The following is a 5,506-nucleotide window of genomic DNA, read 5'->3' as shown; positions in this document are numbered from 1 at the left end:
ATTTCAGTGATCCTTTTACTCAGCTGGCCCACTTGTGCTTCCAAATTTCTAATGGAAGACCTTGTTTCATTCATGAAACTTACAGTGGCCTTGGATAGATCAGAGACTAAGTTTGCTAAATTAGAGGTATTTTGTTCAGAGTTCTCTGTCTGTTGCTGAGTGGATGATGGAAAAGGTTTATTATTGTTAAGCCTGTTTCTTCCACCATTATTAAAGCCTTGTTGAGGCCTTTGATCCTTCCATGAGAGATTTGGATGATTTCTCCATGATGGATTATAGGTGTTTCCATATGGTTCACCCGTGTAATTTACCTCTGCTATTGCAAGGTTCTCAGGATCATAAGCTTCTTCTTCATAAGAAGCCTCTTGAGTACTGTTGGATGCAGCTTGCATTCCATTCAGACTCTGAGAAATCATATTGACTTGCTGAGTCAATATTTTGTTCTGAGCCAATATGGCATTCAGAGTATCAACTTCAAGAACTCCCTTCTTCTGAGGCGTCCCATTACTCACAGGATTCCTCTCAGAAGTGTACATGAACTGGTTATTAGCAACCATGTCAATGAGTTCTTGAGCTTCTGCAGGCGTTTTCTTTAGGTGAATGGATCCACCTGCAGAAGTATCCAATGACATCTTTGATAGCTCAGATAAACCATCATAGAATATATCCAGGATGGTCCATTCTGAAAGCATGTCAGAAGGACACTTTTTGGTCAGCTGCTTGTATCTTTCCCAAGCTTCATAGAGGGATTCACCTTCTTTCTGTCTGAAGGTTTGAACATCCACTCTAAGCTTGCTCAGCTTTTGAGGAGGAAAGAACTTGGCTAAGAAAGCCGTGACCAGCTTATCCCAAGAGTTCAGGCTATCTCTGGGTTGAGAGTCCAACCACACTCTAGCTCTGTCTCTTACAGCAAAAGGGAAAAGCATGAGCCTGTAGACTTCAGGATCTACTCTATTAGTCTTAACAGTATCACAGATCTACAAGAATTCAGTTAAGAAATGAAAAGGATCTTCAGATGGAAGTCCATGAAACTTGCAGTTCTGCTGCATCAGAGAAACTAGCTGAGGTTTCAGCTCAAAGTTGTTTGCTCCAATGGCAGGAATGGAGATGCTTCTTCCATGTAAATTGGAATTAGGTGCAGTAAAGTCACCAAGCATTCTCCTTGCATTATTGTTGTTGGGTTCGGCTGCCATCTCCTTTACTTGTTCGAAATTTTCAATAAGGTTGTCTCTGGATTGTTGTAATTTAGCTTCTCTTAGTTTTCTCTTCAGAGTCCTTTCAGGTTCTGGATCAGCTTCAACAAGAATACCTTTTTCTTTGTCCATGCTCATAAGAAAGAGAAGATAAAAAGAAAAGAAGAGGAATCCTCTATGTCACAGTAAAGAGGTTCCTTATTGTTAGTAGAAGAAGACAAGAAGAGAGAAAATTCGAACACAGATAGAAGAGGGGGTTCGAATTTGGTGAGTGATGTGAGAAAGAGATGTTAGTAGATGAATAAATAAATAGAATAAGATGAGAGAGGGAGAGGATTTTCGTAAATAATTTTTGAAAAAGAGTTAGTGATTTTTGAAAATAGTTTTTGAAAAAGGTTAGAAATTTTCGAAAATTAAAATCAAAAATTAAAATAATTGGTTAATTAAAAAGAAATTTTGAAAAAGAGGGAAGATATTTTCGAAAATTAGAGAGCGAGAGTTAGTTAGGTAGTTTTGAAAAAGGTAAGAAACAAACAAAAAGTTAGTTAGTTAGTTGAAACAAATTTTGAAAAGATAAGAAGTTAGGAAGTTAGAAAAGATATTTTGAAATCAAAATTTTTTGAAAAAGATAAGATAAGAAGATATTTTTGAAAAGATATGATTGAATTTAGTTTTGAAAAAGATTTAATTTTTTAAAAATCACAATTAATGACTTGATTCACAAGATATGATTCTAGAACTCAAAGTTTGAATCTTTCTTAACAAGCAAGTAACAAACTTGAAATTTTTGAATCAAAACATTAATTGATGATGTTATTTTTGAAAATATGATGTAAAATTAAGAAAAAGATTTTTGAAAAATATTTCTGAAATTTTCGAAAATAACTAAAAAAAATGAAAAAGATTTTATTTTTGAAAAAGATTTTGAAAAAAATGAGATTTTTAAATTGAAAATTTGATTTGACTCATAAAAACAACTAGATTTTAAAATTTTTTGAAAAAGTCAAATCTAATTTTCGAAATTTTAAGAGAGAAAAAGGGAAAGATATTTTTTTGATTTTTGAATTTTTATGATGAGAGAGAAAAACAAGAAAAATGATGCAATGCATGAAAGTTATGGATAAAAACAATGAATGCATGCAAGAATGCTATGAATGTCAAGATGAACACCAAGAACACTATGAAGATCATGATGAATATCAAGAACACATTTTTGAAAAATTTTTTATGCAAAGAAAACATGCAAGACACCAAACTTAGAAATCTTTAATGCTTAGACTCTATGGATGCAAAAATGCATATGAAAAACAAGAAAAGACACAAAACATGCAAATGCAAAGATCAAACAAGAAGACTTACCAAGAACAACTTGAAGATCATGAAGAACACTATGAATGCATGAAAATTTTCGAAAAATGCAAGATGAACATGCAATTGACACCAAACTTATAACATGACTCAAGACTCAAACAAGAACATAAAAATATTTTTTTTGATTTTTATGATTTTCTAATTTTTTTTGTATTTTTTCGAAAATTATTGTGAAAAATAAAAATAAGGATTCCAAAATTTTTAATATGAATTCTAGAAATCTTATGCTTTTTAGTCTAAAGCTCCAATCAAAGGGTCAGGCATGGCTTAATAACCAGCCAAGCTTTAGTGAAAATATGAGTGTAATTCATTTAATTTTAAGCCAAAACCTCAGTCCAAAAGAATTTAGACATGACTTTACAGCCAGCCAGGCTTTAGCATGCTTCATGAAACACTAGAATTCATTCTTAAAAATTCTGAAGAAAAATATATTTTTGAAAACATTTTTTTTTTCGAAAACAAGGGAGAAATTTTTTTTGAAAGATTTTTGAAAAAATTTTTGAAAAGAAAAAAAAAAGAAAATTACCTAATCTGAGCAATAAGATGAACCGTCAGTTGTCCAAACTCGAACAATCCCCGGCAACGGCGCCAAAAACTTGGTATGCGAAATTGTTACTCAGGTTGTGAATTGTTGTTCGAAATTGATTCCCTGGCGATGGCACCAAAAACGGATGCACAGAACCATGGTCTAAACATATCTTCACAACTTCGCATAACTAACCAGCAAGTGCACTGGGTCGTCCAAGTAATAAACCTTACGTGAGTAAGGGTCGATCCCACGGAGATTGTTGGTATGAAGCAAGCTATGGTCACCTTGTAAATCTCAGTCAGGCGGATATAAAATAGTTATGGAGTTTTCGAAATTAATTAATAAGTAAACATAGAATAGGGATAGAAACACTTATGTAATTCATTGATGAGAATTTCAGATAAGCGTATAGAGATGCTTTCATTCCTCTGAACCTCTGCTTTCCTGCTGCCTTCATCCAATCAGTCTTACTCCTTTCCATGGCTGGCTTTATGCAAGGGCATCACCGTTGTCAGTGGCTACATCCCCTCCTCTTGTGAAAATGGTCCAAGATGCCCTGTCACGGCACGGCTAATAATCTGAGGTTCCCGATCATGCTGGAATAAGATTTACCCTCCTTTTGCGTCTGTCACTACGCCCAGCACTCGCGAGTTTGAAGCTCGTCACAGTCATTCAATCATTGAATCCTACTTGGAATACCACAGACAAGATTTAGACTTTCCGGATTCTCTTGAATGCCGCCATCATTCTAGCTTACACCACGAAGATTCTGATTAACAGATCTAAGAGATACTCATTCAGTCGAAGGTAGAACGGAAGTGGTTGTCAGGCACGCGTTCATAGGGAATGATGATGATTGTCACGTTCATCACATTCAGGTTGAAGAGCGAATGAATATCTTAGAAGCAAAATAAGATGAATTGAATAGAAAACAGTAGTACTTTGCATTAATCTTTGAGGAACAGCAGAGTTCCACACCTTAATCTATGGAGTGTAGAAACTCTACTGTATGAAAATACATAAGTGAATATAGAGGGTAAGCATGGCCGAGTGGCCAGCCTCCCATGGAGGTCTAGAGATCTAAAAATGATCAAAAGATATAACTCAGGATGTCTAATACAATAGTAAAAAGTTCTATTTATAATAAACTAGCTACTAGGGTTTACAGAAGTAAGTAATTGATGCATAAATCCACTTCCGGGGCCCACTTGGTGTGTGCTTGGGCTGAGCTTGAATGTTACACGTGCAGAGGCTCTTTCTGGAGTTGAACGCCAGGTTGTAACGTATTTCTGGCGTTCAACTCTGGTTTGTGACTTGTTTCTGGCGTTTAACTCCAGACAGCAGCGTAGAACTGGCATTCAACGCCCTTTTACGTCATCTAAACTCGGCCAAAGTATGAACTATTATACTTTGCTGGAAAGCCCTAGATGTCTACTTTCCAACGCAATTGGAAACGCGCCATTTTGAGTTCTGTAGCTCCAGAAAATCCACTTTGAGTGCAGAGAGGTCAGAATCCAACAGCATCAGCAGTCCTTCTTCAACCTCTGAATCTGATTTTTCCTCAAGTCCCTCAATTTCAGCCAGAAAATACCTGAAATCACAGTAAAACACACAAACTCATAGTAAAGTCCAGAAATGTGAATTTAACATAAAAACTAATGAAAACATCCCTAAAAGTAACTAGATCCTACTAAAAACATACTAAAAACAATGCCAAAAAGCGTACAAATTATCCGCTCATCAGTCATCACCCTGTTGCAGGAGACGTCGGGCTCCTTGCCACCAATGCGATGCTTCCCCAGTGAGCAGATAGGTGGCAAATTCAACACACTGCTCTTCAGGTACCAACTGCGCTTGCAGTGCTCGCTCTATAGCCTGAAACCAAGTATCAGCTTCAGTCAGATTGGTGGTTCCCTTGAACTTAGGTGGACCTTTAAGAAGGTTGCCAGTGTCATCGGGCCCTGAGCTTCGCTTCCGCTATTACCATTATTATTTATCTGTTGCCCAAGAGCTTCTGCAGTAGCATGCATAGCAGCAGCCATATTCTCCAACGCCGCCATAAAGTTTACCAGGTCATTTGGGTTGATTTCCGGTCCCTGAGCACTAGTACGACCTCCCTCACGACCTCGACCGCGTCCACGAGGCGCCATCTGGTTCCTATACACACCGAACAATCGATATCAAGGTGATCAGTCTCAATATCTCAAGTCAAGTGCTTCAAAGTACCAAAGGTACACTCATGGACTTCATGCTAGATGTATCAGTTAGATACCCTAACTAGCACAGGCACAGACTCAGAGTATGCATTGAAGCATAAGCAGTTCTATCCCTCAGGCTCACGAGGATGAACTGCTCTGATACCAAAATGTAACACCCTAATATACAAATCCTTATGTTCAAGTTATAAGTCAAT

The 5,506-nt window shown here is 36.8% G+C and overlaps 1 non-coding gene across 1 annotated transcript; it reads left to right on the top strand.

Annotated features, from left to right (window-relative positions):
* The first annotated feature begins 686 nt into the window (after nt 1-686).
* LOC112768152 (small nucleolar RNA R71) lies at nt 687-794 on the top strand. The gene has a single exon (XR_003185590.1). It is a non-coding gene; the product is annotated as a small nucleolar RNA R71 (small nucleolar RNA).
* Nucleotides 795-5,506: the final 4,712 nt, after the last annotated feature.

The sequence above is a fragment of the Arachis hypogaea genome, chromosome 17 (assembly GCF_003086295.3).
Source record: "Arachis hypogaea cultivar Tifrunner chromosome 17, arahy.Tifrunner.gnm2.J5K5, whole genome shotgun sequence".
NCBI lineage: Eukaryota > Viridiplantae > Streptophyta > Magnoliopsida > Fabales > Fabaceae > Arachis > Arachis hypogaea.
Note: the sequence above shows the minus strand (reverse complement) of the source record. Positions and strands in the feature narration are given on the sequence as shown.